At 36.3% G+C, this 24,445-nt stretch overlaps 1 long non-coding RNA gene across 1 annotated transcript in view; it reads right to left on the reverse strand.

The window, feature by feature from the left end:
• LOC145525184 (uncharacterized) overlaps positions 1-24,445 on the reverse strand; it is a 227,806-nt gene that overhangs the window by 26,282 nt on the left and 177,079 nt on the right. Inside the window, exon 6 of the long non-coding RNA XR_014068083.1 lies at positions 3,042-3,228. This is a non-coding gene — a long non-coding RNA (uncharacterized LOC145525184). The remainder of the gene's footprint in view (positions 1-3,041; positions 3,229-24,445) is intronic.

A 24,445-nucleotide genomic window follows, 5' to 3' on the forward strand; every position in this document is an offset into this window, starting at 1 on the left:
ATGTGAATCAGTAGAAAGAACAGGAATTACTAGACAATTTGCTCTTAGTGTTTCTCCAAATTTCCCTTGTCTATTATTTCAGCAGCTGTAAAGAACAAGAGATGCCACTACAGTTTATAAGTTTTCAAAAGCTTGGCCTGGACAGATTAACTAAAAGCAAACATCTTGAAATATTTGGGACCCACTACTGATGTACATAGTCAAACTCAATTTTGACTTTCAGAAGCATATACCTTGCTATTTCCAAGGTAATTTTAAATATGCTGGTGTTTATTAAGTAAAACAAGTTTTCCTACATTAGTGAAGACAGAAGGAATTTAAAATAAAAAAGAAAGAAAGACAGAGGGAAGTCGAAAGAGAGGAAGAACAGAGGAAAGGAAGTAATTTGAAATTCTAACAAAATGAGAGTCTTCAGGGAGGGGATATCTAGAAATTTTGCAGAAAATCTTGTGATTTTTTTTTTTGGTAGATGCACTAGAAATAGATTCCCACCTTATCTGTTTCCCCAGGGCCAGTTTTAGCTTCTCCATCAATGTATAATTCTGGTGTTGATTTTTTTTCCTTTGAAAACTTTATACCAGTTGCCCAGAAAGTCATAAACCTGAATAATCTTCTAAGAGATTTCCTTGGTTTATGTAAAACTATTCTTGGGAATGAAGTTCTGGAGAAGAGAAAATGGGAAAAGGAAAAAAGGCCTCTAATGAAAGAAAGTATTTAAGAGCTAGTCATAGAAGTAATTTAAATATTCTATGTCTTTCTACAATTTATAATGCACTCTATATAAAATAAAGCTGAAGATATGAGCACATCCTAACACCCTTAAGATACATATAGTCAACACTATGGTTTTCCCAGTAGCTATGTATGGATGTGAGAATTGGACCATAAAGAAGCTGAGCGCCAAATAATTGTTTTGAACTGTGGTGTCAGAGAAGACTCTTGAGAGTCCCTTGGATAGCAAGGAGATCAAAACTAGTCAATCTTAAAGGAAATCGACCCTGAATACTCATTGGAAGGACTGATGCTGAAGCTGAAGCTCCAATACTTTGGCCACCTGATGCAAAGAACTGACTCATTGGAAAAGACCCTGATGCTGGGAAAGATTGAAGGCAGGAGGAGAAGGGGACAACAGAGGATGAGATGGTTGGATGGCATCACCGACTCAGTGGACGTGAGTTTGAGCAAGCTGCAGGAGTTGGTGATGGACAGGGAAACCTGAGATAGTGGAGGACAGGTAAGTCTGGTGTGCTACAGTCTATAAGGTCACAAAGAGTTGCAGACACAATGATTGAACAACAAAAGCAACATATTAGATAAACTGAGGCACATTAAATATTTTGAGTGTGTTTAAACAGACTTCAATTCCAATGGGACACTGCCATACTGAACGTTGTCAGAGGTGCTCTGTGGACAGAAGCTTAGGGAAAGACTTTTACAGAATAGACACAGAAGCAAAGCAAAGACATTATTTGATTGGCTATAGCTTAAGCAGTTACTCTATTTGTGAAAGTTGAGTTGGTTGTTTGTGATGGGTTTTTCTTAAATTTTATTTTCTTGGATACAAGGCATTTATAATCAACTCGGCTTAGATTTCAAGTTTGCTTATATAGGCCAGCAAGGCATTAGAGCCACCTCAGTCTAATAACCTGTTTAATTGCAGTTCCTCCTTTTCATGATCCTTTCATACATGAGAAACTGACCCAAAAGTTGGCATAAGTTATCATCCGGATTAAGTTATCCTTATCTCATTGTGAGGACTTCCCAAGTGGTGCTAGTGGTAAAGAACTTGCCTGCCAATGCAGGAGACCTAAAAGATTCAGATTTGGTCCCTGGGTCAGGAAGATCCCCTGGAGAAGGAAATGGCAACTCACTCCAGTGTTCTTGGCTGGGAAATCCCATGGACAGAGGAGCCTGGTGGTCTACAGTCACAAAGAGTCTGACACAATGGAAGTGACTTAGCATGCACATACACACTCATCTCATTGTGTAACTCATAGGTTTTGATGTCAAATTCATGGAAAGTTTGTTGTTGTTGTTGTTGTTCATCTCTTTTGTCCATCTTGCTTTTGTTTCTTTAAGCGCAGTGAGAACATCTGATGGTCTTGAACACATAATCAAGACACCTGAGAAGACGGTGCACCTGGGAGACTATGGTTAGGTAACCATAAGGAGGACAATATGACCAATATGATGACCATCGGGAGGATAATATCAAGATAAGAAGTATGCTCCTTACCCAGATTCCCTGTTAACCAAACCAATTGGTTTTAAAAAAATATCAAAGGATGTACTAATGGAGGAATCAACCTGTTTTAGCCAAGAGGCTTGTTTGTTAATTTCTTATAATTGAATTTCTATCACACCAGAGGTGCTGATCCCAGTACTGCAGAAGATATTTGCTTTGATACAGACTTGTTGTTAACAGGTAATCCAAAGTGATTCTATTATATAAAAAAAAAAATTCTTAGCAAGATAGCATAGGGACTTTTGTTGTGCAACTACAGCAATAGTTGCCAGAGCTAAGAACAAGTTTCTAATCATTTTATTTACACTTACTCCAAACCAAGGACAGTGGTACTCCACAAATGATGCTCTTCTAGAGGGTATCAACATCAGCATCTTTTGGATTAGCAATAGCAGGTTAGAGGACTGGACCACTGCTGGGTTTCTGATTTGGTGTGGAGTGACACTGGTGCTGCTAAAATTCCTAATTCACATTTAGCTTACATTGGCCAACCATTGAGACAGAGGGAATCATGAATATTTATAACCATCACAGACAAAATCAAACCCTAGCAGCAAGTACAGCAAGAATAATGACTGATTATATAGGCTCCTTTTAAGTTTGGTTTGCTGAAGCTTTTCATAAGGAATCTCGGAATAGATTTTTAAAAACCTTTTGAAGTTAAGAAGCCAGCAAATAACACACCATCAGACTTCACTTAAAATACCTATAGATTTGAATGAACTGGTCTGTTCCTGATGTTCCCAAAATAACCTGAGTTTCATGTGTATGCCAGTAAGTAACTTTCCTTACTCACCTGTTAAGGCTGCCCAGAATCCGGAAAGGAGGGTACCGGATGGTTTTTCCAAGGGTCTTTTTAGCTCCATAAATTCAACCTTAGTTCCTTGTGACTGTCGAGTCATTTCTGGTTCTATGCACATCTCTCTCAAATATGGCATTCCAGTCAAAGCCTTGGTAATACAACCAGTGTTCCTAGTTGTATGCTGTTACAAGGAAAGCATATTCTTACTGAAATTATGTGAATATCTATCTATATTACCATGAAAATAAGAACAGTAAGAATTTTCTGAATTCTGGAGAGGTTAGCTATGAAGAAATAAATAAATGTTTCAATTTGGTTTACAAATGTATAACTTACCAAATTGCTCTAAGTTATAGATAGCTTATGAAAGGTATTTCCCTTAAATCTGGTAAGCAAAGATTTTAAGAACCAGCAATATTTCAAACAAAAAGCCATAAAATTATAATTATCTCCAACAGTTCATTCAGTCCCAGATAATTCTTATTCTCCTTAATCTTCAGTTAGCAGTTTATGAATTGAGTTTTTCCTTTAGAGTTTTAGAAATTCTTACTGGGTTCAGTGGTATGATTGTAAAGCTATCAGAAACCTATATTTATCAGAGTGCTTTGCTTGAATCTCTTTGAAGACAAAACAATTTTGAAAAAAAAAAAAAATCAGAGTAAAATAACTCTGTAGACGACAAAAAAAAAAAAAAGCTTAAAAATAGTCCTAGAATACTTTGTTCTTTTAACAGATGTAAAAATTAAATTTTCATGTAGAACTTGAAAAACTTTTGGGTTAGTTTCTGTATTTCTGAGAGAATCTTTATGTAAATGCTTATTTTTCTTTAAGCCAATTAAATAGTGTTCTCTTACAAATTAATTTTGGCAATGTTATCTAGAGATTAAAACACACACACATCTGTAACATGTGTATACTGATGTATAGAAACATATAGACAAAATAAAAACAGAAATATTATAGTTTTTGTTAAAAAAATTTAGCTATGAGACAGGGACCATAACACAAAATTCACTGGTTTATAAAATGAACATCTGAGCCCAAATTGTGTTTCTGGTGGTGATAATGAAAGTTAAGATTCTCCAGTAACATGACTAAAGCTTTTGACTAATATTTGTGGAGATAACTTTCAGAGTGTTTTTGTTTGCTTTTTGTAAGAAATCTTAAGGGGCAATTTTTGACTCATTTACTCTTAGTAGCTTCTGCTCACCAATCAAAGCACACATTCCATCCGTTGTTTTGGAGAAGTTTGGAACTCCTGTTTCTCTATGAATCTCATTAATGGATATGCTCATCTAGATTTAACTTCTCCAAAGTGGCCACAGTAATTCCAGATTTCTTGGTAAGATTAACACACTTGTTCAGACAAACACATATTCTGTACCTATAATTTTTGTGTATATATTGAGTGAGAGTCCCAGATGCAAATTCTAAAACTCTTTGGACTTTACCAACCTGAGACCTCACTCTGGACCTGTTAGGGGAAGCACACTGATTGAAACCGCCCACCCTGGCCAGGCACCATAGTAACCATTTGCATGAGTTATGAGTTGCTTTAGGACAGGAGATCCTGGTAAGGAACAGGGGACTAGTAAGCCTCCACCAACCAGAAGAGTTCAGAAAAGGGCAAAAGGAGACACCACATGTCTGACCACCTCCCAGAATCCTTCTCTCTGGCATCCATCTTGGCTGAACAAGGCATACACCTCCAGGAAGGACTCTGAGTCAGAATGATTGGCTAAAGACAACCGGGAAACTAATCCCATTACCATACTGCCAGCCATGTAGGGGGTGGGGGGGTGGGGTGGGGGGTGGGAAATGCAGATATGCACTTGAATGTAGCCTATTAAGAAAAATAAGAACTATAATGAAGATGTAGGAGAAAAATAAAGTATAACCTCAATGTGTCCTGATCTAAGGATCAGAGAGATGAAATAGTTCCCTAGACAAAAATCTTCCTAAAAACTGAGATTATCTCCGTATTGTTCCTTAATATATCCCCTGCCTTTAGCACAAGTCCTGGAAGGTAGTAGATCTTCAAGAAATAGCTGATGAATGTTCAACAAATTTCCAGTTTTCACAATGCTAAGTTTAAATGCCAAAGGCAACCAAACTCTTCTGATTATAACTCTGGTTCTTTTTTCTTTTTTTTTTTAAACTTTGCACATTGTTTTAGCTCCACTGCTTAGCACACTAAATATCTGGTGAATGAATGAACAAATGAACAAATTAATGAATATCCATGTCTGCTTTTGTGAATATGCCATGGTCCAAACAGAAGAACAAGAAGATAAAAAAGGAAAAAGGAGAAAGCCACCTCTGTCTTTCCTCTTTCTCTGCCTCCACCCACTCCAACACCCACACATAGTTCAAGTTCAATCCAAAACCATTTCTAAATCAGAGCATGCTGTGCAGGAACAAGAATGAGACATTTGGCCTTGGTATTTTTATTTTAATATGTTCACTTGCAAAGGACAAAAGAAAGGTCAGAAAACTAACCATACAGAAAGCATTGGAAAAAATAATAATTGTAGGGGAAAGCAGGGTTTACTCTGACAGTAGTGACTAAAGATGAACAAGTGATGAGCAGCTATTGTCAAGGGGATTCATCTGAACTGAACCTCAGTTCGGAGAGTTCCAAAGCTGTTTTGTGGCTTAATGCACTAAATATGCACAGAAAGGACTGAGAGTAAACCCTGCCTGTTTGCAAGAGTCCTAATATGTGCCAGCAGATGCTGCCTGAGTCAGACAGACTCCAAAAGCCACCTCAGAAATGCTGCAGGAAGTCAAAAAAGTTGGACAGTGCCCATGTCTGATGGAGTGGGAACCATCGGTAGGGGAACAGGTTTTTCAGCTGAAACACATGTATGTGGGAGTTCAGTGCAAAATGATAATGCAAAGGAGAGAAAAAAAGAAAAGGACAGCCTTTGGAGAGGAAGCAAACCGATTCAGAACAAAGATGAGGCCTTTTCAAGAACTGGGCTGTTGGGAAAGTGCAGATTTCCTCCCCGGAATAGCCTGCCCCTCTCTCTCTCTGCACTGTGTTCCGTCTCCAGTGTTTCGTCTCCAATATGTTCCATCTCCAGCAAGCTCCGAGTCCACTGCAGAAGCTCACCAACTGTTTGAAGCTCTACTATAAAGGACTGTGTTACCAAAAAAGAAAAAAGTGGAAGTGAAAGAAGGTTCAGAACTCCAAGTTCAGTTTCTCTTTCTAATTTTTAATAAACTCTAGATGCCCTTCTTGGACTTCCCTGGTGGTACAGGTGGATGGGAATCCCCCTGCCAGTGCAGGAGACACAGGTTCAATTCCTGGTCTGGGAAGAGTTCACACACTGCAGAGCAGCTAAGCCCGTGCTCCACAACTACTGAAGCCTGCATGCCTAAAGCTTGTGCTCTGCAGTTAGAGAAGCCATCGCAATGAAAAGCTCAGGCACTGCAACAAAAAGTAGCCCCTGCTTGTCACAACTAGAGAAAGCCCGTATGCAGCAATGAAAACCCAGCGCAGCCAAAAACAAAAAAAATAGATGCCCTTCTTTTGCCATAGCTTTATCTTTTACTTAAATAATATCACTTGCACTGTTATTATTACCAAAACAATGAATATTCATAAAAAGCAAAATGGAGTAGTGCCAAAAAGTCAGTCTGTTTAAGTGACTACTTTGATTGTGCTTATTAATGTCTAGGTGACCTTGAGCATATCATTTAACCTCTCTTGGTCTCAGTTTCTTCACCTGTAAATTAAAAATATTAATAGTATTTGACTCATAGGATTACATGAGGACTAAATGAGTTAATTTATGAAAGAATTTATAACAGAGTCCTGACATATATCAAATGCTTTGTAAGTGGTAGAGGTTATTGCACAAAATGCAGAAAAAGGTAATAATATTAAAACAATTGTAGAGTAAAGCAAAAAGTAAAAATTATGTAGGGCTCCATTCCAACCAGAGGTAGGCACTGTATATAAAACGTCAGTATATATTGCTTTACTCATCTTTTCCTACCTTATTTTGTAAGTCCTTTTTTCCGATAGATATTACTAATCCTATTATAATAACCATAATACAGACATCTATTTTTTGACATTTTCAAACTGTCTTATTTTTTATAAAATTGTGATTAAGTTGGTAAATTATTAACTTGGTTTTACAGATAAACACAATAAGCATTCTAGGCAGAATTTTAAGATGATTCCCGATGACTCATACCTTCTTTTTTTTTTTTTAACATTGGAAGTATTGTTGCTTTACAACACTATGCACACTCTCTTTATAACCTTGAGTGTGGGCAAAAATATGGTGTAGTTCTACTCCTTTATATGGCAAGGGTGAAGGAATTTCACAGATGTAGCCATTATTCCATATCTGTTGGTTTTGAGTGAATCAAAAAGTAGATTACCCCAGGTGGGCCTAACCTACATAACTAAGCCACTCCCATTGGTCCTAGAGACACGAAGCGCCATATTGTGGAGCCAGTCACCTGACAGGGAATGAGGAATAGCTTCTAGTTGCAGAGGGCTTCTGTCCTACAACCACAAGAACTGAATTCTGTCAGCTACCCACGAGCTTGAAAGAGAACTTCAGGCCTCAGATGAGATCACAGTGTATTGAAACACACGAAAAAAAGACTCAGCTAAGCTGTGCATGAACTTCGGGTCCAGAGAAAATGATCATAAATGGTGTTTTAAACCACTATGTTCATGGAACACAGCAGACAGTCTGCAAAACAATAAGAAAGGTGAAAGTATAATTAAGTAGCTTAATATGAATAAGAAACAGAACCATCTCTTGAATCCAGTTCTGACTGATGTCAAAGCAAGTATGCTTAGTATTATATTATAACCTTTAATATATTAATATATATACAATGTATCCATTCATATATGTTTATATAAATAAAAAAATATATAATATATATTTCTTTACCTCATAAATATTATTTGCTGAGTTTTATTCCATGAATTAGGTATATGCAGTTTATTATCTCTCCTTATTGACCCTCCCTTTCCAAAGACTTGCTATTCCGACTTTGATGTATTATGACCATCTGTGACCCAGAGCTCCATGATCACAGATTTGCTCTACATGGGTCAACTAGAGTTTCTGTGACATGATTTCAAATCCCCAAGAGTATCACTAAGTCGTGTCTGACTCTTTTTGCAACCCACAGACTGTAGCCTGCCAGGCTCCTCTGTCCATGGGATTCTCCAGGCAAGAATACTGGAGTGGGTTCCCATTTCCTTCTCCAGGGAATCCTCCTGACCAAGGGATCAAACTTTCATCTCCTGCACTGGTCAGCTGATTCTTTACCACTAGGAATGCCATGAATCCAGTGGATTCATGGGAGGTTGCAAAAAATATATACAAGGAAGATTGGTATACCTTTCTCCCAGCCTCCTTCAATGCTAATGTCTTGCTCAACTATAATACAATATTGAAAACAAAAAATTGACATTGGTAAGATCCAGAGTTTGTTCAAGATCCATCATATATTCATATATTCATTTGTGTTTGTTTATGTATTTGTATAGCTCTTTGAAAGTTTAACATGGGGGTAGCCTTGTATAACCACCACTACAATCAAGATATTCAACTGTACTATCATCACAGAATTTCCTTTTATTTACCCCTTTCAGTCACACTCATCCTTGTCAACTCTATGCCTAATTACTAGCAGCTAATGATATCTTCTCTATCATTTTAAATGTTAATGAGTTTATGAAAATGGAATCATATAATATGCATCATTTGAAATAAGCCTTTTTCATTTTTTTATTTTATTTTTTCACACCAAAAACCTTTTGCATTGGGATATAGCCAATTAACAATGTTGTGATAACTTCAGGTGAACAGTGAAGGAACTCAGCCATATATATACATGTATCCATTCCCCCCCAAACTCTCTTCCCATCCAGACTGGCACATAACGTTGAGCAGAGTTATATGTGCTACACAATAGGTCTCTATATCCATTTTGTATAGAGCAGTGTGTACACAGTTAGGGACTTTGGGAAGATCATGAACTAGGACTTTTTATTCAGCATGTTAACTTAGGATAGTTTAAGATGTTATATCAATAGTTTGCTCCTAAATATAGTTGAGTAGCATTCCATGGTATAGATGTACCAAAGTTTGTGTAACCATTCACCCATTGAAGAACGTCTGAATATTTCCCAGTTTGGGGCTATTTTAATAGAACTGCTAATATATCCTTCTGTAATTTCATGTATGAAAACAAATTTTCATTTCTTTGGGATAAATGCCTAAGAGTACACTTCCTGTGTTATACTGTCACACTATTTTTTTAAATTTTAAAATTTATTTATTTGATTTTATATAATTATGAGTTTTAAGCCAACTTTTTCACTCTCCCGTTTCAATTTCATCAAGAGACTCTTTAGTTCTTCTTCACTTTCTGCCATAAAGGTGGTGTCATCTGCATATCTGAGGTTATTGATATCTCTCCCATCAATCTTGATTCCAGCTAGTGCTTCATCCAGTCCAGCATTTCTCATGATGTACTCTGAATATAAGTTAAATAAGCAGGGTGACAAAATACATCAACTCATGGCAAATAGATGGGGAAACAGTGGAAACAGGGGCAGACTTTATTTTGGGGGTCTCCAAAATCACTGCAGATGGTGACTGCAGCCATGTAATTAAAAAACACTTACTCCTTGGAAGAAAAGTTATGACTAACCTAGACAGCATATTAAAAAGCAGAAACATTACCTTGCCAACAAAGGTCCATCTAGTCAAGGCTATGTTTTTTCCACTGGTCATGTATGGATGTGAGAGTTGTACTACAAAGAAAGCTGAGCACCGAAGAATTTATTCTTTTGAACTGTGGTGTTGGAGAAGACTCTTGAGCGTCCTTTGCACTGCAAAGAGATCCAACCAGTCTATCCCAAAGGAAATCAGTCCTGAATATTCATTGGAAGGACTGATGCTGAGGCTGAAACTCCAATACTTTGGCCACCTGATGTGAAGAACTGACTCATTTGAAAAGACCCTGATGCTGGGAAAGATTAAAGGCGGGAGAAGAAGGGGACAACAGAGGAGGAGATGGTTGGATGGCACCACCGACTCAATGGACATGAGTTTGAGTAAGCTCCGGGAGTTGGTGATAGACAGGGAGGCCTGGCGTGCTGCAGTCCATGAGGTCGCAAAGGGTCAGACACGACTGAGCAACTGAACTGAACAGATATAATTATGATGTATTTTAGTTTATTGATGTATAATTGATTTACAATGTATTTCTGCTATACAGCAAAGTGATTTAGTTATACATATATAAAAATGTGTAGACATACACGTGTAATGTATATATATATACATTTTCATATTCTTTCCATTTATAGCTTACTGTAGGATATAGTTCATGTGCTACATAGTGAGACCTTGTTGTTTATCTGTTCTGCACATCATAGTTTGTATCTGCTAACCCCTAGCTCCCAGTCTTTCCCTCCCCAACATTATTTTTACTTTTAAAATAAATTTCAAAACTATTTCCAAGTGCCTATATCATTTACATCCTCATCAACAATGTATGAATTAGCCAACATTTGTTATCACAATTTTTTTTCTTTTTATACACTCTGATATGTGTGTAGTGATATCTAATCATGGTTTTAATTTAGATTAAATTAAACTAATTTAATTTAAATACAGATGTTAAACATCTTTCCTGTATTTATTTTCCAATCTGTCTATCCTTTTAGATGAAATGTCTGTGCATGTCTTTTGCCTATATTATAGTTGGATTGTTCTTTTACTAGTGAATTTTAAGAGTTCTTTATGTGTATTACATACAAGGTCTTAGCTGAATATTTTCTATGCAATATATTTCTCCAAGTCTATAACTTATCTTTTAAATATTTTAACATAAGTGTCTTCATTTTTGGTGAATTAATATTAATCACTGTTTACTTTATTATGCTTTGAATTTGAGTCTAATAACTCTTTGTCTAGGCAAAGACTCTGGAGATTTTTCTCCATTTTCCTCAACCTTATACAGAGTGTCCAATTGATATCTACTGATAGCATCCTGCTTAAAGGTAAAAATCTAAATTGTTTCCCTCTAAGATCAGGAAAAAGACAAGGATTCTGCTCATGCAACTTGTTTAATATAGTAGTAGAAGTTCTAGCCACTGCAATAAGTTAAGAAAAAAGGGAGAAAATGAATACAAATTTAGAAAAGAAGAAATAAAATTGCCTACATTTGCAGATGATGTGTCTACAAATAAAAACTTAGGAAATCTTATTCTACAATTTATTTGGAAAATTAAAAGTACAAGAATAATCAAAAATTTTGAAAAAGAAGAGACAAGTGTTAGTAATCATTCTTCCCAATATTAAGATGTACTATAGCAGTCACGATACCATGGTACTGATGGTTGGATAGACACAGAGTTTAATACAACAGAATAGAGAACCCAGAGATAGAGCCACACAAATATACTCAATTAATTTTTGACAAAGATGCAAAAAAGCATTTCAATGGATAAGTGATAGCATTTTCAATAAATGATGCTACCACAGTTGGGCATCCATTCATGCACACACACACTCACACACACACACACACACACACACACACACATGACCTTGACTTAAACTTCATATGTAATGCAAACTTAATTCATAATATATCATAGCCATAATATATCATAATATATCATAGCCTTAATTCATAATATGTCATAGGAAAACTATGAATTTTCTAGATGATTTTTTAACTATCAAAGTCTACAGTTGCTTGCATACAGATAAAGTTGAGAAATAAGAATATATTGCTTCTAGTTCAGTCAGAATATTTCAAGCTGTTTTGAACAGATACTTCCACATTTAAAAATCATAAATAATGTTGGTAAACTCCTCTTTAAAATAGGAAACATAAAATAAGCTCATGCTTTGAAACATGAATATTCTAATCAGAGAAACATTGATTGCAACTTTTTAAAAAATTTTTCTTGGAAATACTCAGTATGTCAAGAATAGACTAAAGCCATGATATGTAAATAGTTTCATTTACCACAACTAATCTGTATAGAAAAATGTGAATCAACAGTTGTGTCATGGTAGAAGAGAATTAATAGAACTGAACGCTAAATTTCCCAGGATTGGAAATGTATGACTTTGATATGTGTTTCTAAAGTATAGATAGAGCCAAGAAGGATAGGATGATATACACTGAAGTTCTGCATAAATTAAATTACAATAAATTTTTAGTTTTTGAAGGGCACAAAGTAATGAGTCAGGGAGAGTACATGGGGGTGAATGGTTTAAACCCCAGATGTGCCATGTAGGCACTCTATGCCTACATGCATGCATGTGTGCTAAGTCGCTTCAGTTGTGTCTGACTCTTTGCAACACTATGGACTGTAGCCCTCCAGGCTCCTCTGTCCTTGGGATTCTCCAGGCAAGAATACTAGAGTGGGTTGCCATGCTCTGCTCCAGGAGATCTTCCTGACCCAAGAATCAAAACACATTCCTCAGGCTGGTTCTTTACCACTAGCACCACCTGGGAAGCTCAGGCACTCTATAATATTTGGTAAATCATTCAATTTTTTTAATCTTTAGTTTCCTTATTTAAAATATAGAAATGTGGTATTTAACTCATACACTTGTGAGTTGTGTAAAGAGCTGGCACATTGCTGACAATGAATGTTATAGGTATAGATAATATTGTTATTAGGATCCAAAGAAAATCATATTTGAAATCTCTTGTCATAAAGAAGCTATTAAGAAACTACCATAAAGGTGATTTTAATTGTCACCTTTTCTCTCTTTACTTGCCCTCTAGCTGAGTGCTAATTGCCACATGCTTATAACAAGTCTAATTTTAAGACTTAAATTTCTTTCTCTCAAGAGAAGTTGCTCAAGGTGTAAGAACTGACAAATTTCTGAACTCCACTGGCCATCATAATTCCCTGATGCCATTTTTAGCTTTTCCTAAATTAATATATATATAACCTTTGCAAAGCGCTGGACTACAAGCTTCCCAAAGACTTGGCACTGATTACCACAAGATATCAGCTCCCAATGACAGCATCATACCCTCTCCTTCATGCCATTGTTATTTGCTTGATAATAATTTTCTTTGTAAACAGTAGAATGAAATTCTGACATATCCTTTGACATAACACTTGACCCTATGAACCTGACATTTTAAATTACTCATTTGGAATGATGAATCCATCTGTTTGTTCAGGAAGTTGAAAAACTTGGAGTCCTTTTAAGTTTTTTTTTTTTTATACAGACATCTCTTCACATGATTTTCAAATGTTCATTACACAGATAAGAGGGAAGAGAAAAATTGTGGTACCTGCTTCATTCATTCAATAAATATTGAGAATCAATCAACAAAATTGAACTGTATCTAAGAGATGTAGAGATAAACAATACATTGAGATATCTAGTTCCCTAAAGTATGTATTACTTCTCTATTTTTTGTGTCACATTATTTCCCTAAACTTAACTCCTTAAAATGACACTCTTATTACTTCAGTCGGTGTGGGCAAGGAGTCTAGACATGCCATCGCTTGATGTTCTGCTTCAGTGTCTGATCTCAAAGTTGATGCTAAGGTGTTGGGTATAGTCTCTCCTCAAAGCTTCAGTGGCAAAGGATCCAGTTAAAGGTGATGTGTTTATTGACAGAATTCACTCCCTCACAGACTGGGACTGATGGCTTCAGTTTCTTTCTTTTTTTTAATTTTTTTAAATTTATTTTAATTGGAGGTTAATATTTTACAATATTGTGGTGGTTTTTGCCATACATTGACATGAATCAGCCATGGGTGTACATGTGTTCCCCATCTTGACCCTCCCTCCCACCTCCCTCCCCATCCCATCCCTCAGGGTCATCCCAGTGCACCAGCCCTAAGCAACCTGTCTCATGCATCGAACCTGGACTGGCGATCTATTTCACATATGATAATATACATGATTCAATGCTATTCTCTCAAATCATCCCACCCTTGCCTTCTCCCACAGAGTCCAAAAGTCTGTTCTTTACATCTGTGTCTCTTTTGCTGTCTCACATATAGGGTCATCATTATCATCTTTCTAAATTCCATATATACGCATTAATATACTGTATTGGTGTTTTTCTTTCTGACTTACTTTGCTCTGTATAATAGCTCCAGTTTCATCTGCCTCATTAGAACTGATTCAAATGCATTCTTTTTTAATAGCTGAGTAATATTTCATTGTGTATATGTACCACAGCTTCCTTATCCATTCGTCTGCCGATGGACATCTAGGTGGCTTCCCTGTCCTGGCTATTGTAAACAGTGCTGCGATGAACATTGGGGTACACGTGTCTCTTTCAATTCTGGTTTCCTCGGTGTGTGTGCCCAGCGGTGGGATTGCTGGGTCATATGGGAGTTCTATGCCCAGTTTTTTAAGGAATGCCCACACTGTTCTCCATAGTGGCTGTACTAGTTTGCATTCCCACCACCAGTGTAAGAGGGTTCCCTTTTCTCCGCACCCTCTCCAGCATTTACTGTTTGTAGACTTTTTGATAGCAGCCATTCTGACTGGCGTGAGATGGTACCTCATTAGCTTCAGTTTCTTGTTGGCTCCTGACAGTTTCCACACACAGTTCATTGTCACAAAGGTATCTCCCTAAGGAAACTCACAATATAGCTGCTTACTTCAAATCCTGTGAGAAAGAGATACTACTGGCAAGACAAAAGTCACAATTTTATATAGCCTACTTATGGAAGTGACACCCATCATCTTTGCACGTTCTGTGGAAAGAAACTAGCCAAAGTCTTGCCCACACTGATCATGGGAGGATTGTACAAGGTAGCAATAACAGGAGATGTTAAAAATTGAGAAGCATTTTAGAATTTGTTCACCAGAGTATAACATCCGTAGAGATTTATAAAGGTAAGTTGACCACTAAAATATAGCTTCATATTTACCCTATTTAACAATCTCAATTACCCTGATAACTAGGTATTACTAGCTCATTTAACAAATGAGGACTCTGAGCCTCAATGTTATATCTATTCAGTTAGCCAGTAAAGTCAGCATTTAACTTAGGTAAAATTTATTTACAGCTATAGCTGTGCTCTAAAAATAATAGTAATAAAAGAATATATTACTAGAAATCCTATAGGTGTTACAAAGATAATAACAAATAACATATTTTATGGCAAAAAATTCAGCAAGTTTTTAAAAACTAGCCAATTTCTTGAAAAAAAATTTACTAAAAATTAAACAAGAAAACATAGAAAAGCTAAGTATTCCACAGGGATTGAAGAAATTGAATTTATAATTAAAAACATTCCCATTATAATAGTTGTATGATTGAACTAGTGAATTCTATCATATATTTATATAATAAAGTATACCAGTCATAGATAAACTTTCTCAAGAAATAAAAAGGAGGAAATATTCAAAACTCACTTTATATAGATAGAATACCTCAACAATGAAATATTAAAAGTATGTTTTATAAAGAAAACATTTAAACCGATATCCTCCAAGAACAAAGACATGAAAATTCATAATAAACTACTAACAAGTTAAATTCAGTAATATGTAAAAAATGATACATAATAGTCATATGCAACCAAAGTTTATGTCAGTAATGCAATGTTTCTTTAACATTTGAAAACCAAACAATGCAATCCACCGTATTAACAGAATAAAAGAAACATCCTTATGATCATGTCAATAGGTTAAAAAAAAAAGTATTTTACAGAATCCAACATTAATGGTAATGTCAACAAATTAAAAATAAAAGAAAATATCCTCACTTTGACAAAGGACATCTACAAAAAAGTCTAGGGTTAACATTATACTTAAAGGTGAAATATTAAACAACTTCCTATTAGACTTAGAGAAAAGCAAGCTTGTCAGTTCTGAACACTTCCAGTTAATACTATGCCTTATCCAGTTCAACAAAGCAGGAAATAAGTATAATGTTTGGAAAAGAAGAAACAAAATTGTCTTATTTTCAGTTGACATAGTTGTGCAGATAAAAGAAAAACCTACCGAAGCATTCTTAGAACTAATAAAAAAAAATCAGCAAAATAGTAGTCAATTTATAGTCAGTATATAATCAGTATACAAAAATCTATCATGTATTTATATGACATCAGTGAGCTACTAGAAAATGATATTTCTAAAAGTGGTGTGTAAAATATCATCAAACTTCATGAAATCTTAGGAATAATGTTGACAAAAAAATGTGTAAGACTTGCACCATGGAAACTACAAAACATTGTTGATAAGTATTAAAGATTTAAGTAAATGGAGAGATATACCATGTTTATTTGCTAGAAAATTCAATATTTCCCAGATATTAATCATTACCAAATTGATGAAGGAAATCAATGCAATACTAATCAGTATCTCAGTTTTTTTCATAGAAATTGTGAGGCTGATTCTAAATTTGTATCGAAAAGCCAAAGGGCCTAAAATACTCAATACAATTTTTAAAGGGAAGAGCATAGTTGAGGACTATGCTTCCTGATATTAAGTGTCACTAATTAATACCATGTAGTATTGGCATTAATTATAGACATATAGGTCAATGGAACAGAATAGAAAGCCCAGAATAAAACCACAGCAATGAAGAAAAATTATTTCTGATGAAGGTAAAAAAGGGAAAAAAGAAAGGTTTTCAACAAATGCCGCTGCATCAATCGGATAAATTTGTTCATAAAATAAAATTTGATCCAATTCGTATTACATACATAAATTCATTTGAAGCAGATAAGATGTACACCGACTCAATGGACATGAGTTTGAGTAAACTCCGGAAGTTGGTGATGGACAGGGAGGCCTGGCATGCTGCAGTCCATGGGGTCGCAAAGAGTCAGACACAACTGACTGACTGAACTGAACTGAACTGGGGATGTACACATAAAAGCTAAAACTGCAAAGTTTCTAGACTAAAGTAAAGGGGACCTTGCAAACTTTGAGTAAGGCAAATAATTCCTATGATACAACAATCATTAAACTAGTAGTAAAAGAAAAAATATTTTAAAATAAAGCCTTTATTCATTTTAGGAAACTATTAAGAGCATAAAAAGGCAGAGCCTGAAAGATGTGAATCATGGTATACATTTCTGACACAAGACTTGTATCCAGAATATATAAATACTCTAAGACTTTAAAAGTCAATGTGAAAATGAATAATCCTATTTTTAAGTGGACAAATTAAAACAAACACTTTCTGAAACAAGATGTATAAATTGTCATTAAGCACACACACACACAAAGTTCCACAAAATCACTAGAGAAATGAAAATGGCTAACACTTTTTCAAAATTAATACCAAATATTAGCAAAGAAATGCATTAGCAAATATGTGGAGAAACTAGAACACTCTTCACTGTTGGTTAGAGTGTAAAACAAATATTTTTTGAAGGGCTTTAAAACCCTTTGTTGGGCTTTAAAACCCTTTGCTGGGCTTTAAAACCCACGTGCACCCTGGAAACTACAAAACATGCACACTGGAATGTACAAAACATGCACATAACATGCACCCACCTGCACGCTGGAATCTACAAAACAGAAACTCTATCATGGTTGGCAGCCTCTAAAATAATTCCAATGATCATCAACTTGAGTTTTGTGCCCTTGTGCAGTTCTATTAATAAGAATCCCTCACCTTCAGTTTGGACTGGACCTGGACCTTGCTTCTAAAGAATAGAATACAGGGTCTTCCCTGGTAGCTCAGTTGTTAACATTCTATGCTTCCAAAACAGGAAGAGTGAGTTCAATCTACCATAGCAATAGTTGGGAAAATAAACGGATGACAGAATTTCTTTATCTTGGTCCATACTCCCACACTCTCTATCAGGGAGCCCCTTTGAAAAGTACTTAACTGTTCCTGACATCAACTGAAATACTTAAGAACTGTTAGATTAATATGTTAATCTAATGAGGATTTTGATAAACAAATTAAAGTTTGTGTGGTCAAGAATTTTTGCTGTTATTCCAAGTTTTGCTGATACTTAGAGTCAGATAATTGGAAATACTTTAATCTCTGACTTTGTACTGAAGTTATTATAACATAAAATTCTTCCCTAATAATCAATCTAGATATGGCCATTTATGCAGTTGGATTTATACAGGAACCCAATATAGTTCAGTTCAGTTCAGTTCAGTCGCTCAGTCGTGTCCGACTCTTTGAGACCCCATGAATTGCAGCACGCCAGGCCTCTCTGTCCATCACCAACTCCCGGAGTCTACCCAAACCCATGTCCATCGAGTCAGTGATGCCATCCAACCATCTCATCCTCTGTCGTCCCCTTCTCCTCCTGCCCCCAATCCTACCCAGCATTAGGGTCTTTTCCAATGAGTCAACCCTTCGCGTGAGGTGCCCAAAGTACTGGAGTTTCAGCTTCAACATCAGACCTTCCAATGAACACCCAGGAGTGATCTCTTTTAGGATGGATTGATTGGATCTCCTTGCAGTTCAAGGGACTCTTAAGAGTCTTCTCCAACACAACAGTTCAAAAGCATCAATTCTTCGGCGCTCAGCTTTCTTCACCGTCCAACTCTCACATCCATACATGACCACTGGAAAAACCATAGCCTTGACTGGACATACTTTTGTTAGCAAAGTAATGTCTCTGCTTTTAAATATGCTATCTAGGTTGGCCATAACCTTCCTCCCAAGGAGTAAGCGTCTTTTAATTTCATGGCTGCAATCACCATCAGCAGTGATTTTGGAGCCCCCAAAAATAAAGTCTGACACCTTTTCCACTGTTTCCCCATCTATTTCCCATGAAGTGATGGGACCAGATGCCATGATCTTAGTTTTCTGAACGCTGAGCTTTAAGCCAACTTTTTCACTCTCCTCTTTCACCTTCATCAAGAGGCTCTTTAGTTCTTCTTCACTTTCTGCCATAAGGAAATCTATAGCTTTATTTTCTTCATGTTCTCATTTTTACATACATCTATACCCAATTTTAGATTAACTGACCTTCATCTCTGACTTTGAACCTGCCTCTTGTCTTTAAACATGACTTTTTTTTTGAAACTAATCTACTTGGTATGTGAATGTCCCCTTTATCTTTGGACTGTGCCTTATGTCCCCAAGTTCTCAGCAACCCTTGTTGCCAGTTGTAGGAAGGATTCTCAAGTTAGATATAAATACATCCCAAATTCTGCATGAAACATTACCTATACTAAAAACAAAAATGTTACTATTTATCAAGAAATTCACGTTTAGCCTAATAGCCTTTTTGTTAGCTAAATCTGACAACTCTACCTCTACGGGACTTGCTGTTATGAGAGAATCAACACTAACAAATATGAATATCAAACTATATTTTACTCCAAGAAACTTATCTTTCCTTCTGTGCCCCCATAATTAGCCTAAATGGACCACAGAATGAGTATAATGAGTCACTACAAATTCCACAGATTTTTTTTAGACCTTAAACAAATAGAAATATTTAGAAACAAAGCATATAGATACCTAATCTAAAACAAAAAAACAGGGAATTATATTCATTAGACGGTACTGAATTCATCTTAGCTATGCCCCATTATCAAATGGTCCACAGCAGTGGTTCCTAAACAGTAAAGATAAGAGTGACAGAATTATTTTGAGAATATTGTGAATGCCTGTGGGCACTGGTCTATAAACAGGCTAGAGATTATGTGTTACATATATGTTTTAATTTGTGTATAAGTGTTGTAATAAATACAATATGGAGTCAGGAAGACTTACACTGAATACATAAGAGAATTTTCTCACTCTTTGAGATTTGCTCAGAAATTATGTCATGCATCTACTCAAACTGTTTTTCTCAAAAGCTTCTTCTGATAATTGAACAGTGCCATTTACATGAAGTTATTTAAAGAGGTAAATATACATGTTCAACTATGTTAATATCACCTTTCAGGATTTAGATTCAACTAAGATATTGGCTATCTAGGAAAACGAGAAAACTAAGGATTCATCTGTACTACTGCGAAATAATGCATAAAGTGATATTTGTTTTGAAAGGAATACAGAAGAGCCATTTAAGCATGGGAGGCACAGGATGGCACTGCGTCTGCTTCCCATTGCTCTTTCCTTTTATGAGAAACTCCACTGTAGCAAACCCAGAATGGGGATGGCAGAGGAATAAATGAGAGGGCGTTTGGCTCTAAAGTTTTGGCCAAGTACACGCTTACATTAAAAAAAGGAATGGGGCAGACAGCAATCAAAATAAAAAGAGAGCAAAATAGAAAGCAAGCTCCTTTTGAAAAATAAGAACTGCAGTCCACTGGAAAGATACAAATGAAATCAATTCTGAGCAGCCTCTGAATTCACTTTCAACAAAATCCTATTCAAAGCCAGGTTTGCCAATCATACTAGGTAACTGAAAAATAGACATGATTGTTTTACAAAAAGCTGCTTACTCCCCACCCCAATTTTATCAAGACCATCTACATTTATAACAAAGAGTGGGAGATTTCCGGTCCTTTATGTCATGGTAGTAATCCTACATGTGTCTCCAGTATCTCTTTGTGTGCTGACATTTTCTCTTCTAAGAACAACAGTTGGTCAAATTAGGTTAGGGGCCACCTTAAAGGTTTCATGTTTACAAAGTCAGTCTTTAAAGGGCCTGTATCCAAAAACAGTTCTTTCCAAACTGGATTCCTTTTATTTCTTTTTCTTGTCTAATGCCCGACATTACATCAGATGTAATGAGGAATAAAATTGGCAAGAGTGAATATTTTTGTCTTTCCTCTGATCTTTTCAGTCTTTCACTGTTACATATGTTAGTCGTGAGTTTTAATAGATGTCCTTTTTCAAATTGAATTTCCTTTGTATACATAATCTTTTTGAGATTTTATCAAGAAATGATGTTGATTAAAAAAAAAATGTTCTCTGACTCTATTGAGACAATTGTGTGTGTGTGTTTCCTTTGGATGAGATATATTGCACTAACTGATTTTTTGATATTTGACAAACTTCACATTCTTGGAATACGCCACTTAGCCATAGTGTATGTATTTTTTTCTTTCAATGCATTGCTGGATATAGTTTGTTAGTGTTTTGTTAAGGATTTTGCGGTCATATTCACAATAAGTATTATTCTGTAGCATTCTTTTTTGTGATGTATTTATTAGAATTCTTATAAGGATAATATTTCTACCTCATGAGATGATTTGAGCAGTGTTCCTTCTTTTTGAGAAGAATTGACATTAATCATTTTGTAAATAGATAAAATTCAACTGTGAAGTCATTTGGGTCTGGGTTTTATGCTTTGAATAGTTTCTGATTAGTAATTCAGTCCCTATATAATAACAATACAACCTGAACAAGTAAATGAGATGTCCTGGAAGCCAAAGCTGCAAAATTGGTGGGTACCACTCAAGCATTTAAGACGTTCGGGTGATTATCACCTCAATATGGCACCTACGAAGGGATAAGTTGGTCACCGAATGGGTTAGATTGACACTAGATCACCCAGCAACTTCAAGAAAATTTCCATGCAGTAAGGTACTCTGTGAAACATCACACTATCCCCAGCCCTGCAGCACATCCCTCTTAGGTATTAGTTTCGCTCCAAGAAAATATAGTTTGGCTAAATCTTTCAAAGGGCATATGTATGGTCAGGCCACTCAAGATGGCTGTTCTCTTTCTCTTTTTACATCCCCTGTCTGACCCATGCCTGCTTCACTTAAATCTAACACACATGACTAACTTTTCTATGTACAGGTCCCCGGCCCCAGCTAGTGACTGTTTTTATCTAAGAGGTGGTGAGGTGCATGCCACTCTACTGATTTCCCTGGTGATTAATGAGCCTAACTGACATCAGTTACTTGATAGCTGGCAATCCTTCTTTTCCCCTGAGAGCCAAGACTGCCACCATGTCCTGCTGGCCATGCACTGTACACTGTGGAGGGTTCTTCCAGGACTTCAGTTCAGATGTGTAAGATTCTCCTCACATATTAAATAAGCATCGATGTCTCTGTTGCTGACTCTGCGCTCTTTCTTCCACCTTGAAGCTGAACAAGCACAGAACTTATAGACCTGTGGAGTATAGCCCAACAGCATATTAAAAAAATGATGTTTTTTCCATTTGTCTTGTTATATGTCCTGAGAGCTTGGCTCCTTAATGAACGAGAAAATTGTTTCTGGTCTCTGCCATCTGGGAGGTGCACCTACTGGTGTGCATTTGGCAGGTAGCCAAACAGACTAGGATTTCAAGCAGCTGTAGCTGGTTGGTCAGAAACACACAGAACAACCCAGGTCTGTGACTGGCATCTTTTTGTCCCCCTGTGCCAGCTCTTAGGGGAGTTTGTCATAAGGGATCCCAGTCCAAAGGGGGCTTTTGTCATCTCAGTCCTCATTGCTTTGTTAGTGCTGGCACTAAGCCATCCTTACTGGCTGTGCAACAAAGAAAGGTCCTTGCTTTCTTAGACTATTTTTTTTGGAGTAAAATTTCTGGATCTTGTGAAGGCTGCATCCTTTGTGGTCTTTTATGGGATGGGTCTCTTTTGTCCATGGTTAAGCCATAAAAGGGCTTCCCCATTGGCTCAGCAGTAAAGAATCTGCCTGCAGTGTGGGAGACAGAGAAGATGTGAGTTCAATTTCTGGGTCAGGAAGATCCCCTAGAGGAGGGCATGGGTCACTCCAGTATTCTTGCCTGGAGAATCTCATGGACAGAGCATCCTGCCAGGCAACAGTCCATAGGGTTGCAAAGAGTCAGACATGACTGAAATGACTAAGCATGTACACAAACCGTAAAGAGTCTTTTGGTTTGAATCACTATTAAGATCTTACTTGTCAATGGCCAGAGGATGGATCCGTTGAATTGGAAAAAATTCTAAATTGATAAATTTTTAAAGAATTCTCATCATGAACAGCTGATTTATTGCTACATAGGGAAAGACCAAATTAAAAGATAGATGCAAAGAAATACAATGATTAACTTTAAGAACTTTATTAATTAAAAAGAAAAATGCTCAGGAAGCCTGCCTTATGGACTATATAGGTTGAACAACTTGTTTTACACTTAAGAAGGATCATCATAAACAGTTCATGTTTAGTCAACCTTCAGACCTGCTGCTGAGTAGGCCACTCAGAAAGTTTACCTGAACACTCAAAGATAATCATCAGAGACATTTAAACTACAAATCAGGAAAATCTGTCAGGCTGTCACTGCCCAGAGTACTTTTACTTAAGTTATAACTGATTTATCTGTATATATATATAGGTATATATGTATATATCCTACTTTACCCTACTTACTTAGCACAGTTTTGCCGACAATAATCCATTATGCTGTGATTTCTTTTGAGTTATGATTCCTACTCATCTTGTGAAAAAGTCACTTTCAAAATGGAGTCACAGTGCCAATGTTAAAATTCATATTAGTTGTTTAGAAGTGACTGGTATAGACCTGTAAGTGTCTTAGAGTAAGGAGTGTTTTAGAATTAGGAGTGTTACTTTAGATAAGAAATTTGTTTGGCAACATTTGTAGAAAGACCTCACTGCAACAGAAGGAGCATATGATAGGAATAACACCCCTGGGGATTAGCGTTACACTCCCCTGGCACACTCCTTAACATCACGACTGCTTAGCCAAGAGGCTTGAAGGCTCTTTGCTGGAGGTCTTGACTTTCTTCTGCTGAGAGCTATTCCATATGGATGATACCAGAGGCTCCGTCAGAGCACAAGGCGACTTCCTGTCACATACTTATCATGAGACCCATTGCCAGACAAGAGGTTGTGCTTGTGCTGTGACACCTCCTTCCTGGACTTCTCTTTGGAGTGGTTGACTGTTTAGCCCTTTTTTCTATTTTCCTTATTTTAGTCTGTAGGGTGTGCTAATTGTGTGCAATAAAAGAAGTGTTTTTAAAATTTCATATCAGCCATGATTTGTATATCTCCAATGCCGAGATTCTTACCTGACCTTGCTGGTAAGAGAATGGTTAAAAAAAAAAAAAAATATATATATATATATATATATACACACACACAACATATATAATCAGATTTACCAAAGATGTTGAGTCATAATAGCAACAAAAGACCAAATAGAAGGAACAAAAAAATCTCCACCAAATAAAACTAAGGGGGGAGAAAACATAAACCTTAAAGGTAACAATCCAGCAAGTAAAATAGAGCTGAGTATTGGATATGCAAATAAAGAATCAAGAACTATTTTCTTATATGGCATGATTAATATCTACAAAGAGTTGGAAAAGGTACTAATATTTAGGTTCATGATTTCATTCAGCAAATATTTAATGTTTATTATGTGGCAGATATTAAGAATACAATAGTCTCTCCTGAGGGAGTTCATTTTGCCATAGAAAAGAAAGATACAATTAATAGTTTGTGTAAAATCCACAGGCGAGACTCTGTAACTTGCATGATATTATGGGAGCAGTGAAAAATGCAAAGGTAGGACACTTGTTAAT

The sequence above is a fragment of the Giraffa tippelskirchi genome, chromosome 11 (genome assembly GCF_054371585.1).
Source record: "Giraffa tippelskirchi isolate mGirTip1 chromosome 11, T2T-mGirTip1v1.2.pri, whole genome shotgun sequence".
Lineage (NCBI taxonomy): Eukaryota > Metazoa > Chordata > Mammalia > Artiodactyla > Giraffidae > Giraffa > Giraffa tippelskirchi.